Below are 21181 nucleotides of genomic sequence, written 5' to 3' on the forward strand. Positions count from 1 at the left end.
ACCTTGGGTCTGGTATACTTCTGCACATTCTGTGAGTTAATGTTGCAAGAGGCTAGGCCATGGGTCAAGTATTCAGGGGTCCCTGAGATGGGGAAACTTTTATAATTCACCTTTTGATGATAAATAGGCAGACGTGCCTGACACATCTCTATAGCATTCAAGTATCACCCCACAGGACCTACTAGTGGCCAAGAAGTCTTGACAGAGAATCAACCCACTTGAAAAGGCCTTGCCATTGGTGAAAGGAGATGTAGTAGTGACCTATGTCAAGCGATGACCAAAGAGCACAATGGAATGAAGAGGGGAATTAGAAGATGCCAGAATGGATAAATGATGATCATGCATAAAGGTTGTTCCCCACCCTTCATGCTTAGAGTTATGAAAGCCTGTTGCCTAATCTATAAATGTAGCCCCAAGGGGAAACTTGAGGTATCTAAGAATTAGTTTTGGCCATCTGGCTGGTGAGCTGTGATAGATTGAAACTATTGGCCTTAATTATGTACCCTCCATCTGTCCATGACCTTTGCCATATAATTTGTAGGATCTCACACAGAAGGCTGAGAGTGTACCTCCTCACACTCTGACTTGGGGCCTGGAAATATGACTTGCTTGGTTAATGGTATATGGATAAAAATGATAGTGAGTTTCAAACCTAGGTCTTGAGAGGCCTGAATGTTTTCATGTGCCCTCTTGAGCCTCTACCAACACCATGAAAAGAGCTTCCTCAAGGGACTGGCTGCTCCTTCTATCTGAACTCCAAAATGCACACATGTGGGGTAGAGCCACCCAGCCGTGCTCAGTCAGACTTACAGTTTCGAGGAAAGCCATCCAGCCAAACCCGTATAGATGAGCCTATAAAACATGCATATTATTGTATTTCACTGAGATTTTCAGTTTAATTCTTATGCTGGATTATTTGTACAATAACTGACTGATATAGGTGCATGGAAAACCACATTCAGTTTCAGAAAAATAAGGTTAAAGTTTTAGCACATACGATTTTTTGTGGACTGAGATTTACACCTGGCATTTCAAAGTTTTAGGGAAGTAAAAGGAAGTATGGCACATGAAAAAATGTTTAACATTATTAGCCATTAGGGAAATGCAAAGGGATATCACTACATATCTTTCAGAATGGCTAAAATAAAAAATAGTAGCAATACCAAATGCTGGTGAAGATGCAGAGAAACTGGATCGTTCAAAATTAATGATAGAAATGTAAAATGATACAGCCACTCTGGGAAACACTTGGATAGTTTCTTTGATAACTAAAACTAAACCTACCATATGTATTAGTTGGCTTGGGCTTCCATAACAAAATATCCCAGCCTGGGTGACTTAAACAACAGAAACTTATTTTTTCATAGTTCTGGAGCCCAGAAGTCCAAGATCAAGGTTCTGGCAAATTTGGTTTCTGGTAACAGCCCTCTTCCTGGCTTACTGACGGCCACCTTCTCAACATTTCCTCCCATGGCTTTTTCTCAATATAGCTCACTCTCTGGGGTCTTCTTATAAGGATATTAATCTTCCAGTTATTGGGGCCCCACCCTTAGGACCTCATTTAACCTTAACTACTTCCTTACTCCAAATACAGCCACACTGGGAGTTAGGGCTTCAACAGAGGAATATTGGGGGGGGGCAAATATTTGGTCCATAACACCATACAATCTAACAATTCATTCCCCAGATATGAAAACATACTCACACAAAAACCTGCACACAAAGGTTTATAGTAGCCTTATTTGTAATAGACAAAAACTAGACACAACCCAGATGTCCTTAATGGATGAATGTAAACAAACTCGAACAATGGAATACTGCTGACTGATAAACAGGAGCGAACTACTGAGGCACACATGACTTGTACGAACCTCGAAGGAACTATGCGGAGTGAAAAGAACCAAGTGCAACGTGTTAAATATTCTATGATTATGTCATATTATGTTGTCAAAGTAACAAAATTGTGGAAACTGAGAACAGAAGGGTGGTTTCCAGGGATCAAGAATGAGGAGGGCAAGAGAGTAGGCATGGCTAGAAAGGGGGTAGCTGGAAGGAGCCTTCTGGTGATGGGAAAGGTCTGTATTTTGATTACGGTGATGGATACACAGTTCTAAACATATGATAAAACTGCACAGAAGTATACACAGACACAAGCATACACACGCTACGCATAAAAGAATGCACGTAAACCTGATGAAATCTGAATAAACTGTGCATTGTATCAGCGTCAACTTCCTGGTTTTGATATCATACCAGAGTTATACCATGTTATTACTGGGATGAAGGGTACACAGAAGTCCCCTGTGCATTTCTGGCAATTTCCTAGGAGTCTATAATTATTTCAGAATAACAACTTAAAAGAGTTGAACAAATTATGACTAAGGAGAAAATATCAAGTGAAACAAGTTGTATAAAATGGTAAGGATACGGGGGCCTGGGTGGCACAGTCGGATGGGTGTCTGACTCTTGGTTTCGGCTCAGGTCATGATTTCAGGGCCGTGGGATCGAGCCCTGCATCAGGCTCCACGCTCAGCATGGAGTCTGCTTGAGATTCTTTCTCCCTCTCCCTCTGCCCCTCCTGCTCATGCTCTCTTTCTAAAATAAATAAATAAATGTTTAAAAACATGGTAAGGACAGCACAAGTACAATCAACTATAAAAATAAAATATGTATTTGGAAACAAGAGTAGAAGGATATGTGCAAAAAGGTAATAATGGTTGTGCTGTGGTGGTAGGATTATGTGGGTTTACCTTTTCTTTCTCTATTTTCAAAAGTTTTGCTGTAAAATTTATAAAATAATTCCAAAAAATAAAACATATGGTATATTCCCCGAAAGACAGAAATAAGAGCAACACTGATTTTCAGATAATCAGAGCATCTCAGAATTGAGAGGGACACAGCAGATGTCTCGTTCAACCCTCACCTCAATGAGTGGGTCAAATGATAATAAACCCATTTCTTTGGTTGCCCAGGCTTTTTTCAAATTGGATATTATTATTACAAAATTATTATTTTAATGGAATCAAAATATACCTTTCTGTTACCTCTAGCTTTTGTAGATGTTCAAACATAAATCACTTTTGAGTTTGTTAAATATGTTCCTTTTCTTGATTATGGTCATGATTCCTTGGTACTGTGTTAAAACTGATTAAATTGTATATTTTAAATATGCACAATTTATAAAATGACTATTGTACCTCAATAAACCCAGTTTTAAAAAAAGAAATATGGGGGGAACCTAGAAAGTATAAAAAACGTCCTTTTATTAAGTTAATTTTGTTTAAATTTTATTTTTTTAGTTTTTTTTTTTTTAAATATTATTACGTTATGTTGGTCTCCATACAATACATCATTAGTTTTTGATGTGGTGATCCACGATCCATTGTTTTCATATAACACCCAGTGCTCCATGCAGTACGTGCCCCCCTTAATACCCATCACCGGGCTAACCCATCCCCCCACCCCCCTCCCCTCTAAAACCCTCAGTTTGTTTCTCGGAGTCCACAGTCTCTCGTGGTGCATCTCCCCCTCCGACATGCCCCTGTTCATTTTTCCCTTCCTTCTCCTAATGGCCTCCATGCTATCCCTTATGTTCCACAAATAAGTGAAACCATAGGATAACTGACTTTCTCTGCTTGACTTAGTTCACTTAGCATAATCTCTTCCAGTACCATCCATGTTGATGTAAAAGTTGGGTATTCGTCCTTTCTGATGGCTGAGTAATATTCCATTGTATATATGGACCACATCTTCTTTATCCATTCGTCTGTTGAAGGGCATCTCGGCTCTTTCCACAGTTTGGCTATTGTGGACATTGCTGCTGTGAACATTGGGGTGCATGTGGCCCTTCTTTTCACTACATCTGTGTCTTTGGGGTAAATACCCAGGAGTGCAATGGCTGGGTCATAGGGTAGCTCTATTTTTAAATTTTGGAGGCACCTCCACACTGTTTTCCAAAGTGGCTGTACCAACTTACATTCCCACCAACAGTGTAAGAGGGTTCCCCTTTCTCCACAACCTCTCCAACATTTGTGGTTTCTTTCCCTGTCCATTTTTGCCATTCTAACTGGGGTAAGGTGGTATCTCAATGTGGTTTTGACTTGAATTTCCCTGATGGCTAATGATGATGAACATTTTTTCATGTGTCTGTTAGCCATTTGTATGTCTTCTTCAGAGAAGTGTCTGTTCATATCTTCTGCCCACTTTTTGACTTGATTGTTTTTTGGGTGTTGAGTTTGAGAAATTCTTTATAGATCTTGGATACCAGCCCTTTGTCTGTAGTGTCATTTGCAAATATCTTCTCCCATTCTGTGGATTGCCTCTTTGTTTTGTTGACTGTTTCCTTTGCTGTGCAGAAGCTTTTTATCTTAAGGAAGTCCCAAAAGTTCATTTTTGTTTTTCTTTCACTAACTTTTGGAGATGTATCTTGAAAGAAGTTGCTGTGGACGATGTCAGAGAAGTTACTGCCTATGTTCTCCTCTAGGATTTTGATGGATTCCTGTCTCACATTGAGGTCCTTCATCCACTTTGAGTTTATCTTTGTGAATGGTGTTAGAGAATGGTCGAGTTTCATTCTTCTGCATGTGGCTGTCCAATTTTCCCAGCACCGTTTATTGAAGAGACTGTCTTTTTTTCCATTGCATGTTTTTTCCTGCTTTGTCGAAGATTATTTGACCATAGAGTTGAGGGTCCATATCTGGGCTCTCTATTCTGTTCCATTGGTCTATATGTCTGTTTTTGTGTCAGTACCATGCTGTCTTGGTGATCACAGCTTTGTAATATAGCTTGAAATCGGGCAACGTGATGCCCATAGCTTTGTTTTTCTTTTTCAACATTTCCTTGGCCATTCGGAGTCTTTTCTGATTCCATACAAATTTTAGGATTGTTTGTTCCAGCACTTTGAAAAATGTCATTGGAATTTTGATTGGGATGGCATTGAAGGTATAGATTGCTCTGCGTAGCATAGACATTTTAACAATGTTTATTCTTCCAATCCATGAGCATGGGATATTTTTCCATCTTTTTGTGTCTTCAATTTCTTTCATGAGTGTTCTGTAGTTCCCAGAGTATAGATCCTTTACCTCTTTGGTTAGGTTTATTCCGAGGTATCTTATGGTTTTTGGTGCTATTGTAAATGGAATCGTTTCTCTAATTTCTCTTTCTACAGTTGCATTGTCAGTGTATAAGAAATCAACTGATTTCTGTGCATTGATTTTGTATCCTTCCACATTACTGAATTGCTATAAGCATTCTAGTAATTTGGGGGTGGAGTCTTTTGGGTTTTCCACATAAAGGATCATGTCGTCTACGAAAAGAGAGTTTGACTTCTTCTTTGCCAATTTGAATACCTTTTATTTCTTTTCGTTGTCTGATTGCTGTTGCTAGGACTTCTAGTACTATGTTCAACACTGTTGATGAGAGTGGGCATCCTTGATGTGTTCCTGCTCTTAAGGGAAAGCCTCTCAGCTTTTCCCCATTGAGGAGGATATTCACTGTGGGTTTTTCATAGATGGATTTTATGAACTTGTGGAATGTTCCCTCTATCCCTATACTCTGAAGAGTTTTAATCAGGAAAGATGTTGTATTTTGTGAAATGCTTTTTCTGCATCAATTGAGAGGACCATATGGTTCTTCTCCCTCCTCTTATTAACGTGTTCTATCACATTGATTGATTTGCGAATGTTGAACTACCTTGCATCCCGGGGATAAATCCCACTTGGTCGTGGTGGATGATCCTTTTAATGTATTGTTGAGTCCTAGTAGCTAGGATTTTGTTGAGGATTTTGGAATCCATATTCATCAGGGATATCGGTCTGAAATTCTCCTTTTTGATGGGGTCTCTGCCTGGTTTGGGGATTACGGTAATGCTGGCCCCATAGAATGAGTTTGGAAGTTTTCCTTCTGTTTCTATTTTTTGAAACAGCTTCAGTAGAATAGGAATTATTTCTTCTTTGAGTGTTTGGTAGAATTCCCCAGGGAATCCATCAGGTCCTGGACTCTTGTTTTTTGGGAGGTTTTTGATCACTGCTTCAAACTCGTTACTGGTTATTGGCCTATTCAGGTTGTCAATTTCTTCCTGTTTCAGTCTTGGCAGCTTATAGGTTTCCAGGAAGGCCTCCATTTCATCCAGATTGCTCAGTTTATTGGCATATAGTTGTTGATAATAATTTCTAATAATTGTTTCTATTTCCTTGGTGTTAGTCGCGATCTCTCCCTCTTTCATTCATAATTTTATTAATTTGGGTCCTTTTTCTTTTCTTTTGGATAAGTCTGGCCAGTGGTTTATCGATCTTATTAATTCTTTCAAAGAACCAACTTCTAGTTTTGTTGATATGATTTACTGTGTTTCTGGTTTCTAATTCATTGATTTCTGCTCTAATTTTTTCTCTTCTAATGCGTGGCTTAGGCATCATTTGTTGCTTTTTCTCTAGTTCTTTAAGGTGTAGGGTTAGTTGGTGAATTCGGGATTTTTCTATTTTTTTGAGTGAGGCTTGGATGGCTATGTATTTCCCCCTTAGGACCGCCTTTGCAGTATCCCATAGGTTTTGGACCGATGTGTTTTCGTTCTCATTGATTTCCATGAATTGTTTAAGTTCTTCTTGATTTCCTGGTTGACCCAAACATTCTTGAGCAGAGTGGTCTTTAGCTTCCAAGTGTTTGAATTTCTGCCAAATTTTTTCTTGTGATTGAGTACCAGTTTTAAAGCATTGTGGTCTGAGAATATGCAGGGAATAATCTCAATCTTTTGGTATCGGTTGAGACCTGATTTGTGACCCAGGATGTGGTCTATTCTGGAGAAAGTTCCATGTGCGCTCGAGAAGAATGAGTATTCTGTTGTTTTAGGGTGGAATGTTCTGTAAATATCTATGAGGTCCATCTGGTCCAGTGTGTCATTCAAAGCTCTTGTTTCCTTGTTGATTTTCTGCTTAGACGATCTGTCCATTGCTGAGAATGTAGTATTGAGGTCTCCTACAATTAACATATTGTTATCAATAGGACTCTTTATTTTGGTGAACAGTTGGCTTATGTAGATGGCTGTTCCCATGTTGAGGGCATAGATATTTACAATTGTTAGATCTTCTTGTTGGATAGACCCTTTAAGAATGATATAGTGTCCTTCTGTGTCTCTAATTACAGACTTTAGTTTAAAATTTAATTTGTCTGATGTAAGATTTGCTACCCCAGCTTTCTTTTGAGGTCCGCTGGCATGGAAGATGGATTTCCATCCCTTCACTTTCAGTCTGGATGTATCTTTAGGTTCAAAATGAGTCTCTTGTAGGCGGCCTATGGATGGGTCCTGTCTTTTTATCTAATCTGCAACCCTGTGCCGTTTTATGGGAGCATCTAGGCCATTCAAGTTGAGAGTGATTATTGAAAGATATGAATTAATTGTCATCATGTTGCCTGTGAAGACGTTGTTTTTATAGATTGTCCCTGTAACTTTCTGTCGTATATGACTCTTGGGGTCTTTCTCCTTTTATAGAACCCCCCTTAATATTTCTTGCATGGCCGGCTTAGTGGTCACATATTCTTTCAGTTTCTGCTGGTCGTGGAAGCTCTGCATCTCTCCATCCATTCTAAATGACAGCCTTGCCAGATAAAGTATTCTTGGCTGCATGTTCTCATTTAGTACCCTGAATATGTCTTGCCAGGCCATTCTGGCTTGCCAGGTCTCTGTGGATAGGTCTGACGTTATTCTGATGTTCCTCCCTGTGTACGTAAGGAATCTCTTCCCCCTAACTGCCCTTAAGATGGTTTCCTGGGTTCTAAGATGTGCAAGTTTTACTATTACATGCCGGGGTGTTGGCCTGTTTTCCTTGATCTTGGGAGGGGTCCTCTCTGCCTCTAGGACGCGAATGTTTGTTTCATTCCCCAGATTAGGGAAGTTCTTAGCTACGATTTGCTCAAATACATCTTCTAGTCCTCTCTCTCTCTCCACTCCCTCCGGGATTCCAATTCTTCTGACATTGGAACGCTTCATGGTGTCACTTATTTCTCTGATTCTATTTTCATGGATTCTGAGTTGTTTTCCCTGGCCTCCTCTTTTCCCTTTTTATCTATTATACTGTCTTCCAGGTCGCTTATTCGTTCTTCTGCCTCACTTATCCTAGCTGTTAGATTGGATTGGATCTCATTGATAGCATTTTTAAGTTCTGCCAATTCAGCTTTCATTTCTGCCCTTAGAGACTCTATGTTGCCATTAATTGATTTCTCCATTCTAGCCATTGTCTTCACAATTTCTTAGCCTGAATTCCATCTCTGACATCTTGGTTATATCTGCATCCATTTGTAAATCTGCAGCATAAGTCATGATCTCTGAGTTCCTATTTTGGGGGTTCCTCCTCCTAGTCATTCTGTTGATGGGTGTTTGAGGGAATGTATCGAGCCCAAATTATTGACCAGAACTCAAGCAAGATGCACCTGTTTTTTTGGGACCTTAGGGTTGCTGGCCTCTTGTTTTCCGAGCCTGTCTTCTGGGGGAGGGGCCTGCCGCGCTGTTACTCAGGCAACCCTGTTGGGCGGAGTTGCCCTGCCCCCCTGTGGTGGGGGATGGGCTCAGTGGGAAGCAGTTTTTTGGGGGTTTTGTTCTCTGGCAGCTTTCCCTGGCGGCTTTCCACATCTCTTCCGCAAGTCAGAGCAGAAGAGACCGTTTCCAACCCTCTGCCTCAGAGCAGAGAGATCGCAGTCCGTTCTTCAGTAAACTCTCCAGGCCACACCGTCTCCGTTTCTGTCTGTGCTGCTATAAACTGCAGTGGCCTGGATTGTGCGCCCCTCCGCAGCGCCCCCAGTCCTGCCTCCAGGTCGTGGCACATCTCTGCCCTTTGTGGTTCTAAAACCGCCAGCTGCCCCCAGTTCACGCGACCCTGCTGCTCCGCGTTTCCGCCCCGGGGGCTGCTCTAAAGTCTTTTCACCGCTGCCACCAGTCTGCGAGTCTGTGCCCAGTCCCCAGCGTGCAAGGCTGTCGCTCACCGGTGGTGTAGGATCCCCACAGCCAGGCTCCCTCCCGCTATGGTTTATCCTCCGATAGATACCTGCCCGCGGAATCACAGCTCTCCGCTTTGTACCTCAAAACCAACCACCTGCGATATTCTGTTTGTAGAGATCCAGATCTTCTTACATCTCAGGCTGGTTTCGTGGGTGCTCAGAGTGGTCTGGTAGATATCCAGCTCAATTCCGGGGACCAGCTGAAATAGGGTCCTCTGCCATCTTTCCTTCTCCCCTAAATTTTATTTTTTTTAAAGTAATTTCTGTGCCCAATGTGGTGCTCAAACTCAAAACCCCAAGATTAAAAGTTGCATGCTCTACCAACTGAGCCAGCCAGGTGCCCCTAAAGTTTTTATATTTTAATTCCGGTAGAGTTAATGTACAGTGTTATATGAGTTTTAGGCGTACAATATAGTGATTCAACAATTCCATACATCACCTGGTGCTCATCACGACAAGCACACTCCCTATTAATCCCCATCACCTCTTTCACCCATCCTCCACCTCCCTCCCCACTGGTAACCATCAGTTGGTTCTCTTTCATTAAGAATCTGTTTCTTGGGGCGCCTGGGAGGCTCAGTTGTTAAGCATCTGCCTTCAGCTCAGGTCATAGTCTCAGGGTCCTGGGATCGAGCCCCGCATTGGGCTCCCTGCTCAGCGGGAAGCCTGCTTCTCCCTCTCCCACTCCCCCTGCTTGTGTTCCCTCTCTCGCTGTGTCTCTCTCTGGCAAATAAATAAATAAATAAATAAAATCTTAAAAAAAAGAATCTGTTTCTTGGTTTGCCTCTCTCCCCCCCCCTTGCTTGTTTTTTCTTAAATTTCAAATATGAATGAAATCATATGGTATTTATCTTTCTCTGAGTTATTACGCCTAGTATTATACTCTCTAGCTCCATCCATGTCATTTCAAATGGTAAGATTTCATTCTTTTTCATGGCTGAATTACACACACACACACATCTTCTTTATCCATTCATCAATGGACGGACGCTTCAGTTGCTTCCATATCTTGGCTATTATAAATAATGCTACTATAAACATAGTGGAGTACTTTGAATTAGTGTTTTTGTATTCTTTGGGTAAATACACAGTGGTGCGATTACTGGATCATTGGCTAGTTTTTTTTTTTTCTTTTTTGAGGAAACTCCATACTGTATTCCATAGTAGCTGCACCAGTTTGCACTCCCATGAATAGCAATAGTGCACGAGGGTTCCTTTTTCTCCACATACTTGCCAACATTTGTCATTTCTTGAGTTGTTGATTCTAGCCATTCTGACAGGAGTGAGGCAATATCTCATTATAGTTTTGATTTGCATTTCCCTGATGGTCAGTGATGATGAATGCATGACTTCTTTATATGTTTTGGATATTAACCCCTCATTGGATATATCACTTGCAAATAAGTATACAAAGATAAGCATCATGAGAGATAGTATTATTTGAGAAAAAGTTAGTGAAGGACAAGGAGAAAGTGAGGAGAAAAAGGGAAATGAATTTGGGTTATTTGCAAATGTCATGAATTATTGCTTTGAAAGGTCGACTTTTTTAGTTAAGATATATCAGAGTCTTAAGACAAAGCTGTTTAGGGGTGCCTGGGTGGCTCAGTCAGTTAAGCGTCTGCCTTCAGCTCAGGTCATGATCCCAGGGTCCTGGGATGGAGCCCCGCATCAGGCTCCCTGCTCAGTAGAGAGCCTGCTCCTCCCCCTGCCACTCACCCTGCTCATGCTCTCTCTTGCTCTTTCTCTCTCTCACTCTCCCAAATAAAAAAATAAAATCTTAAAAAAAAAAGGACAAAGATTACAGGCCTTTCTAGGTAGAATGCACAACTAATTTCAAATCAGCACTACAAAAGTTCATAAACTCGTTCTGTAAGCAGCTACCCTGGATATCTCAAAAGATTCAAGAATAAACAGCTCAACTGAAGGAAAATTCTTGCTGGAAAATGTGCTTTATAAAACTTTTTTTTGCAGTGCTTCCTGCTCCCTGGGGAAGGCAATGCTTTCAGAAGTTACTTAATGGGCCAAGAAAACTCACTGCGCTAGTGACTTGCAGCCACGAGAAGTTCCAAAGCAGCTGCCTATGGTATCATACTCACCATAGTAATCATCTCAGTTGACAGACACAAACTTCAGTTACTCATCCATGTATTTCATCTGTATTAGTCCATATACTCCTTTTTCAAAAGGTTGACTTGAGAGAGAGAGAGAGAGAGAGAGAGAGGGAGAGAGGGAGGGAGGGAGGGAGGAAGGAAGAGAGACAATGAGTGGGGGGGAGGCAGAGGGAGAGGAAATCTCAAGCAGACTCCCCACTGAGCAGGGAGCCCGACGTGGGGCTCAATCTCAGGACCCTGAGATGATGACCTGAGCCGAAATCAAGAGTTAGATACTTAACTGACTGCACCACCCAGGTGCCCCTAGTCCATATACTCCTATAGAAAGAGGAATTGATTAGAGATTCTCAAGCTTTTCAAATAGAAGGACCCCCTTTTTAAACAACAAAACATTTTAAGATCCACATAAATTGAGAAAATACAGCATTGCAAATTACCACTATGGATTCCAGAATGCTGTAATGGCCATCTGTTACTTCTGCTGGTCAGCATTCCCTCCCTTTATTGACATCCCAGTGCCCCAAATATCCTATGGTGAATCACCTCTCCCTTTCTATTTTCAATCCATTCATGTTGAATGATTTTCACTCAATTCTTGGCTCTAAGCCTGGGCATGTGACTCAGGCCTGGCCAATCCTAGTATTTCTTCTCCATGGCCACAGCAACTGTTTAGTCATTATTTCCAGGATGAGTACAGACTACCAGTTGCAGATGGTCTTTCAGCCTATGCTGGGACTGTTGAGACTGGTGTTGTCCCTTTTGTCCTGGAGTGTCCGGATTGGCCTATATCAGCCTGTAGCTGTTGGCAACGTCTACACAATGAGAAAGTGTGTATGAGAATAAAGCTCAAGGACAGGAGATAAAGCTGAGATATTTAAAGAGACGGAGTACCATTTTCATGGTCTGAGTCCCTGAAACTATCCATGCCCGCATTTACTCATACTTTTCAGATATATGAGTCCATAAACACCATTTGGAGTTCAAATTGGGTTTCCCTTACTTGCAAGCAAGAGTCTTTTCTACTATAAATGCTTTGAGATGGTATTTCATTAATCCCCAAGAGCAAGTAATGTTTAAAATATTAGCACAAATATTCATGAAGAATTAATGAGAAATTAACCTTCTGTGTGTATATGAACACGCACCCTTTTGCAACCAACCACCACAACGGGTCAGAGATCTAAGGATTTGGAACCACTATCATCTAAATTTTGGAGGTCACAGAGGTACAGATTATGGCCATGTTTACACAACTGAAATGTAGAGAAGATGATTATCTTGAAAATCTAGTGGGGCTTAGAAAGCTAATCAACACTGCATTTTCTCTCTCAGGCAGCATAGCTTCAAAGTCAAATATGGCTTACATCTAAAAACCAGGCACTGCAGTTAGATGGTATCTTATAGTGACTGAAAATACTTCAGGGAATGTACTATAATTTTATTTTAGCATGTAGAATATTTAGAACTTCAATAAGGCTACGAGGTATTATTCAGTAAAATAAAATAAGTTCATTCTCAATGTTGACTTCAAAAGAATCATGAGGATATGTACGTGGCTAAAGCTATTTTTTCAAGCATCATTTTATCACCTTGTAAGCTTGTCAAGCTAATTTACTGTTTTCCAGGTGCCTCCAAACACATTATTTCATTTAATTCTAACAGTAATTCTGTAAGGAAGTGAAGTTATCAAAGCTATGTTGAGTTCTATAGTGCGTGAACCATTATAAGCACACATACATATACATATTTTAATTTAAAGTGACATCGTAAAGTGAGTGTTACTAAAAGTATTTTATACACCAGAAAATCAGGGTTCAACAGGTAAATAGAATGCCCTAGTTTACATATTCAGTACAAAGCAAAGCTTGGATTAATAGAATTTTTTTTAGGACCCCAGATCCTATTTTCTACCTTGTTTTCTACTTTTTTTTTTTTTTTAAGATTTTATTTATTTATTTGACAGAGAGAGACACAGCGAGAGAAGGAACACAAGCAGGGGGAGTGGGAGAGGGAGAAGCAGGCTTCCTGCTGAGCAGGGAGCCCGATGCGGAGCTCGATCCCAGGACCCTGGGACCATGACCTGAGCTGAAGGCAGACACTTAATGACTGAGCCACCCACGCGCCCCAGCTTGTTTTCTACTTCTAAGAGATCGGAGGGGGTCTATCTGTCAGAAGCAGAATTAATGGGTCTAGCTTTATCTGATTAATGAGTGTTGAGGACTGGCATATCTAGATTTCTTGCCCCCATGTTGACTTGAATTACTGAAAAACAATCATCTTTATGTGATTGTATGGCACCTCAGTGGATCCAATCAAAACATTTTTTCCTTCTTTCCTCCTTCCCTTCCTCCCTCCCTTCCTTTCTTGTTCTTCATTTTTCATCCTCCCCTGCTCCCTCCTCTCTCTCCCCCTGCTTCCCCCCTTCACCTTTTCTTTCTGTGGTGCCGATCTGGCGAAGGAAAAATCTAGCTTTGCTGACCTGCCAAATTTTTATTCTATTCCTTTGTCTGACAAAAGTGATTAAAAAAAAAAAAAAAAAGCTCGGGCACCTGGGTGGCTCAGTTGCTTAAGCGACTGCCTTCTGCTCAGGTCGTGATCCTGGAGTCCCAGGATCGAGTCCCGCATCGGGCTCCCTGCTCAGCGAGGAGCCTGCTTCTCCCTCAAACCCTTCCCCCTCTCATGTACTCTCTCTCTCAAAATAAATAATCTAAAAAAAAAAAAAGCTCACTTTAAACACTGCCGTTCTGGAAACACTGATTCAATTATACCCCTGGGTTTATGGTCCTATGAGACTAGCCATGAGGTAAAAGACTAGACGAGACCTAAAAGGCTTGAAGAAAAAGAGGTAGTGATTCTAGGTAACAATGCAAAAGCCCTGGAAATCAGGGGGAAGTGAGCAAGTTTGCTATAGGGAAATAAACCACAGGGTTTGTTCCTTCTGTCTTGTCCATTCTAAGACCAGCCATTCAATACCGCTTTTGCTAGTAATTTGAAATAGTCATTCTTCTTGGCCTCATTCCTGATGGGTCTTGTTCCTCAGTGAGGTCTTGACTTCCTTCCAGGTGGGTCTCATTGACAGGCGGATCACAATACCTAGCCTGTGATTAACTCTACTGTCTAGAGTTTCTGCTCACACACAAGGAGAAATCACAAAACTGAGTAGGTCTCATGAAGTTCACGCCACTGAATGGAAGTGGAGCTTCCTAGCCGATTGTTTCATGGGGGCCTCAAATTCAGCATATTTTATTTAATTTTAACTTAATTTAATTTTAATTTTTTCACATTCAACATATTTTAAACCTGAACTAATTATCTCTCCTTTTCCATATGCCCACTGTCTTGGCTTTTAATTTGTATAAATGCCACGTGATTTTCCCAGTCCCACAGACTTCACAGCGAATTCATATTTGTCTGTACCCATTTAATCTTCACATCTCAGGATTTATATTTTTTAAATTTATTTTTATTTTAATTGTTATTCTTTTTAGAGAGAGAGAGCCCAAGTGGTGAGAGGGGCAGAGGAAGAGGGAGAGGGAGAGAGAGAATCTTAGGCAACACGAGGTTCAATCTCACGACCCGGAGATCATGACCTGAGCAGAAATCAAGAGTCAGATGCTTAAATGACTGAGCCACCCACGCACCCAGACCTCAGCACTTATAAAACCCTGGAGGTTATGTCTCTCTTTCTAAAACACTTCATTTTTTATAGATCAGTTTTAAGTTCACACCAAAATTGAGAAGAAGGTACTGAGATTTCTCATATATCCCCTGCCCCAAAACATGCATAATCTCTCCCATTAGCAACTGCACTCACCAAAATGGTACTTTTTTGTTTGTTTGTTTTACCAAGGATGAATCTACATTGACAGATCATAATCACCTGAAGTCCATAAAGTCTAAGTCACCTTAGAGTTTACTCTTGGTGTTGTACATTCTGTGGTTTGAATGAATAATGACATGTACCCATCATTGTAATATCACGTGTTTACTGCCATTTTGCATTCCCATCAGCAATGAATGAGAATTCCTGTTGTTCCACATCTTCACCAGCATTTGGTGTTGTCAGTATTTTGGATTTTGTCCATTTTAACAGGTCTCATAATGGTATTTCATTGTTTTAATTTGCATTTCTCTGATGACATACGATGAGAGACATCTTTTCATAAGCTTCTTTGTCATCTGTATATCTTCTTTGGTGAGGGGTCTGTTGAGGTCTTTGCTCCAGCTTTTAATCGGGTTCTTCATTTTCTTATTGTTGAGTTTTAAGAGTACTTTGTGGGTTTTGTATAGTACTTTACCTGATGTTTCGGCAAATATTTTATCCCCTCCTGTGGCTTGTCTTTTCCATTCTCTTGATATTGTCTTTCACAGAGCTGAAGTTCTAAATTTCAATTAAGTTCAGTTTCTCATTTATTTCATGGATTGTCTTTGGTGGGGTACCTAAAAAGGCATCATCATACCCAAAGTCATCTAGGTTTTCTCCTATGTTATCTTTTAGGAGTTTCATAGTTTGAGGTTTTGCATTTAGGTCTATGATCCATTTTGAGTTAATTTTTGGGAAGAGTGTAAGGTCTGTATTTGGTTTTTTTTTTTTTTTTTTTTGCATGTGGCTGTCCATTTGTTCCAGCACTGAGCCTCCACCAGTTCATCAATTATAGTTCAGATTTTTCTACCCTGGCACTGGTTCTTGTGATGGTTTCCACTTGTGAGTCTCTGCTCCAATAAACTGTGACCCCCTGCATTTGCTCACCCGTCTCTTCGGTTTTGGGAGCAGTGGTCGGCCCCGTGTCCTCCCCTTTCTTAGGGATCTAAGAAAAGTCTTTGGTTTTCCAGCCTGTTCAGCTTTTTACTGCTTGTTAGGACAATGTGGTGACTTCCAAGCTCCTTACATGCAGAATTGGATACTGGAAGCCATTCTGTCTCTTTATATCCCTTGAATTTGGATCCTCCTGCCCATTGCCCCTGCTGGCACTCTGGTTTAAGGTTCCATTCCTGGGCTCTTATAATAGCTGTCTTGTTGGTGTGTCTCTGACGTCTCTCTCTACTCTACTACAGCCTCACATCCCTTCCTAATTAATCTATTTAAAAAATATTTTATTTATTTATTTGAGAGAGAGAGAGAGAGAGAGAGCACAAGCAGGGGAGACGGTCAGAGGGAGAGGGAGAAGCAGGCTTCCCACTGAGCAGGGAGCCCAACATGGGGCTCCATCCCAGGACCCTGGGATCATGAGCTGAGCCCAAGGCAGATGCTTAACAGACTGAGCAACCCAGGCACCCCACTTCCTAAATAATCTAAAATGCAACTGACCTCACATCATTTCCTGGCTTTGAAGCATTCACATTATCTTATAAAATCCAAATGCTTGGTGCTGACACTCGAGGTCACTGATTATTTGTTCTACACTTAGTTTTTCAAACTTTCTCTCACTGCTCTTACTCCTAGGGGACTCGGACTCTTTGCCTCTTCTTGAAGACTCCTGGTCCTATGTTTATCCCATTTTCTTTGACTAGAATGCCCCCGGGTTCCCAGTCCTGGTTAGTTCTGAAGTTAGCCCTTCTTTCTCTGAGTATTGTTGTCACTTCTGACACCTTTCCAAGATAATGATCTTATTATTCTGTACATTTCAGGTATGTGTGTACACCTCTTATTGTCTCTGCTAGACTGGGTGTTCTCTGAGGAAAGGGATTATTTATATTTGCAATCTTCACAAGGGTCTCTTACTTCTAGTTTCTGATTTTTTGGATGAAAAGTAACCAAGTCTCAGGTTTGGATCGTTTCTTATATGATGACTGGAAAACTGGAGAAGAGTAGTGTGTTCATTTTAACTTCTGTTTTGAACCTCTTTCTAAATACTGACTTAGGGGCACGTTGGTGGCTCAGTCGTTAAGCGTCTGCCTTCGGCTCAGGTCATGATCCCAGGGTCCTGGGATCGAGCCCCACATCAGGCTCCCTGCTCAGCGGGAAGCCTGCTTCTCCCTCTCCCACTCCCCCTGCTTGTGTTCCCTCTCTTGATGTGTCTCTGTCAAATAAACAAATAAAATCTTTAAAAATAAATAAATAAATAAATACTGACTTAATTTAGGGTTGTAGGTAGTTAAGGAAAACGAAAATGTTCTTTCTTTGTTCTTTGTGTTGTTAAGGCACTGTTGAGAGCTATTTTAAAAGCATGGAGATAGCTAGAAGGCAGAGTTCTTTAATATTTTAAAATTTAGATAGATATGGTATAAATCATTTCTGGAGGTGACATAGTACCCACTGTAGTACTGTATCCGAGAGGGCTGTTAGATGAAAGTAATCTTTTCTAAACTCAAACTGACATGGGAACAGTTAAGTCTGATTTGTGAGCTACTGAAGTGTCATCTTTTATTCTTCTCAAAGACCTTAACAACTTGAAGGTGAGAACAAAGAGAAGGAAAGAAATGGAGGCTCATTTATTTTTCTTGATATAGAAATTGATGTTCATCAAAATCTTCTAACAACTTGCGATGATACAATTGATGGGTCATAAAAATGTTCACCGAGTTTTGACATATTGGGTCACATTTTTATTTTATTTCTGGTGGATTTTGGAATTCAGTTCTTTTTCTGTGGACAGGACTGTGCCCCACTACTTCACATGGGGATATTCGTGGCCACTCACTTCTACCACAATTTGCAATAATATCCCAGGTCTTTCTCCACTTTATTTTATTCTCAGTGTGTGGATCTAATGCTACGTTTTGTTTATTCATAAAAAAAAGTCTTTTTCCTCACTAAGGTACAAGAAGGGGGAAATATTAATTCATATGCTATTCTAAGAATTGAAACATGTTCCCATTTCTGGTAGAACTGAATAGTAGTTTGAACTGCAGAAAATAAAAATGGGGAAAAATCAGAGAATATGACAAAGTATTTATTATGCTTTTTTATTGCAACCACAGGAGGGAGGGCATTAGTATTTTCTTACCATTTCAGAGACAAGTATCACAAGGAAGTCATTTATGTATTCTTTAAAAAAAAAGATTTATTTGAGAGAGAGAGAGAGAGTATGGGGGAGAGAGAGAGAGAGAGCAAAAGCAGGGGGAAGGGTAGAGGGAGAAGCAGACTCCCTGTTGAGCAGGGAGCCCGATGCGGGACTCGATCCCAGGACCCCGGGATCATGACCTGAGCCGAAGGCAGACGCTTAACTGACTGAGCCACACAAGTGCCCCTCATTTATGTATTCTTGATATCTACTTTTCCTGTTCATTCATTCATCCTCCAAATGTTCCCTGAGTACTACTCCATGTCAGGCAGAGCTCTGGGCACTGGCATTCAATAAGGGGTTCTTAACTGATGGGGTAATATCCCACTCCCACTCTCATCTTTACCCACTAAATGATATCCAGCACTAATCGTGGAGTGCTAACATTTTATTTTCTGCCTGCTCTCACTATGTTTTGTATAGTACCTGTGTGACAAAGTGATTCTCAGAAATTTATCATGATATGAAGACATGTAGGCCCAATGCACATTGAGCCTTCTGTTACCAATGCCAGGAGGGCAGCCATTTCAAATAAGGATTTCCATGGAAATTAATAACAGTAGTTCTGTTTCCATTGAGAATGTGAGTCTCCCTATGACAGGGGACTCCTGTCTTGTCACTAGCAGCTGCCGGACTAGTCCTGAGGAAGGAGTTCTTGGTTTCTTTCTTAGTTAGAACAGTTACCAGCAGGACAACTACCACATATATCACAGGAATTGGAAAATTTTAGTTTTTTCCATACATGTGACAAAGTAGTTGCCTTTTATATACCTCTTGTTGGAGTACTGAGCTTTCATTACTTCTACCTCCTGAGGTCACCGAGAAGTCCCTCCTCTGTTCCCAGACTCCACATTTTATTTGGTCTCTTTTAATAGCTCTTGACTGATTGATTGCAAGAACCTCTTAACTAGTTTGACTGCTTTTTCCCTGCCTGAGCGTTTTTTGAGAAAGCTGATCTAATCATACCTTTCTCCGGCTCTAAGTCTCCAGTGGCTTTTCAAGGCTCACCTGAGCTACAGGACCTCCCCAGACCTACCTTCTCCCCTCTCCCTGAAAGCCCCGGGCTAGATCACTCTGTCACTTGCTTATTCCCATACGGCTCTCTCTGTACCTTGCATGTAGAACTTACTGCACAGCAATATAGTCATTCATAACTGTGTCCTCCTTCCTTAGACTTTGAGTGTGTTGAGGACAGAAGAGAACGCCCTGTTTATCTCTGCTTTTCCAGCACAGTGCCTGGCATGAAACAGGTAATACTTATGTGTGGAATTGAATTAAATGAGTACACTGGAAGCTCTCGGTGAGGTCCTAAAGAATTTTACAGGAAACACTGAATCTTTTTATGTCTCACAAATTTGTACTTTTTTCAGCAACTACCCGCTCCTTGGTAGTATATTCCAAGTTTAAATAAGTCACCCTATAGTAATTCAACGAATTCTGTATCTTTTTGCTCTTGATGAGGCACAGTTGATCACTTACTGTATGATAGACTTTAGAAGAAGTAAACGCAGCTATCAGATAGCCCCCAGCTATGCCCATTTTGTCCCATTTCTCCTTCCCAGCATTTATAAAAATACAAAATAAATAATTTTGAGGCCGTTCTTCCTTGGGCAATTCATTCCAAAAACCTATGGATTGAAACGGATGTTCTGAGCTTGGGATCAATCCGAATTATAGCGAATGCCACAGTACGTGTGGGATCCAAAGGAAGCCCACCTCCTTGGTTTTCCCCACAGAAGAGGGAAGTGAACTTCCTAAAAGCTCTGTGTTAAGAGAAAATGATCTCTGTACGTTACGTACTAGGGCTCACTTAGTGAAAAAGTATTTCTCAGACAAGACTTGGTTCTGTTTTGAATTCACCTCACCTTTCTACTTACATCTTCCTTTTTCTCTGTTCAGTTTTTTTTTTTTTTTTCCTAGAGCTTCTCCTGACCCCTGGTCAGCATGGCCCTTGAACATCTAGGACTCACATTTCTTCCTGCACCTAACTGTGCTGTCTACAGGCCATCCGAAAATCCCGATTCAAGCTAAGGTATTCATGGATGGATGGATTGTTTCTCTAAAGAGATTTTACACCTTTAAAAGGGCTCCTGGGCAAGAAAATGCCCTCGACCAAAGGAGCAGAGCCTCCCATTTGCAGATACGCAGACACTGTCGCAGACTAAAGCAAGAGAAATTTCATACGCATCTCGGATCACATCACAGAGGCACTGGGACTGAGAGAGCTTTATGCTTTCACAGAGGTTGTGGGAGATTCAGTGTGGTGTGAAAGACAAGAGGATCCATCAGACATTCCTAACATGAGAGTTCACGTTACTGGTTTTCAAACTGTATTCCTCAGTATTTAGAGAATCTGCGGAAGAACTTCAGAGGTCGCCAGGGTGGAATGAGAGGGAGACCCAGAGAGCAAGTCAGTGTGTCTCTTGCCTGGTGCCCCCGTGTGAACTAATAATAGTTGACTAGTAATAATAGCATTAATAGTATTGGACTACTAATAGGATAATAGTACAGTACCACTATTGTATTCTAAAACATTCGGTTTTAAATTAAGGTCATTTAAAGATAAAAAGAGTTTTCCTTCCCCAGATTGGGTCAACAACGGCTATTTAGGCACACACGCCCTGCACCCAGGAATCCCTGGTGAAACTTACTCAGCTGTCGCTACCTCAGCGGGGGTTACGTCTCGGACAGTTCAGCCCTGAAATGCAGAGGGTAGGGTTTAAGGAGATGGAATATTTTGTTACAGAGACAGGAGAAATAGGTAAGACTGAGGCACGAAAGTGGGCATGACTGGAGGTGAGATTAAGGAGTGTTGAGGACAGAATTGGCCTGCTTCATGGTTTTGCCTCTGATGCGCCCTGCCAGTGATGATAGGCCTCAGGCTTTCAGGACTGAGAGATGTAACACCCATGTCTTGTAAACTGATCACATTTGCTATCCTTTCAGCACCCCTGAGTGTATCAGAATGATAGCTCATTCCTGACCTCACTACAAACACGTACACGTCCAATCATTTATGAAAGAGGACACCACTATGACAGTCCCCTGACAGAGTGACTGGGATATGCTGAATTCTTTCCT

Source organism: Callorhinus ursinus, unplaced genomic scaffold (assembly GCF_003265705.2).
Source record: "Callorhinus ursinus isolate GAN/ISIS: 27379988/994484 unplaced genomic scaffold, GSC_fseal_2.0 scaffold16, whole genome shotgun sequence".
NCBI classification, from domain to species: domain Eukaryota; kingdom Metazoa; phylum Chordata; class Mammalia; order Carnivora; family Otariidae; genus Callorhinus; species Callorhinus ursinus.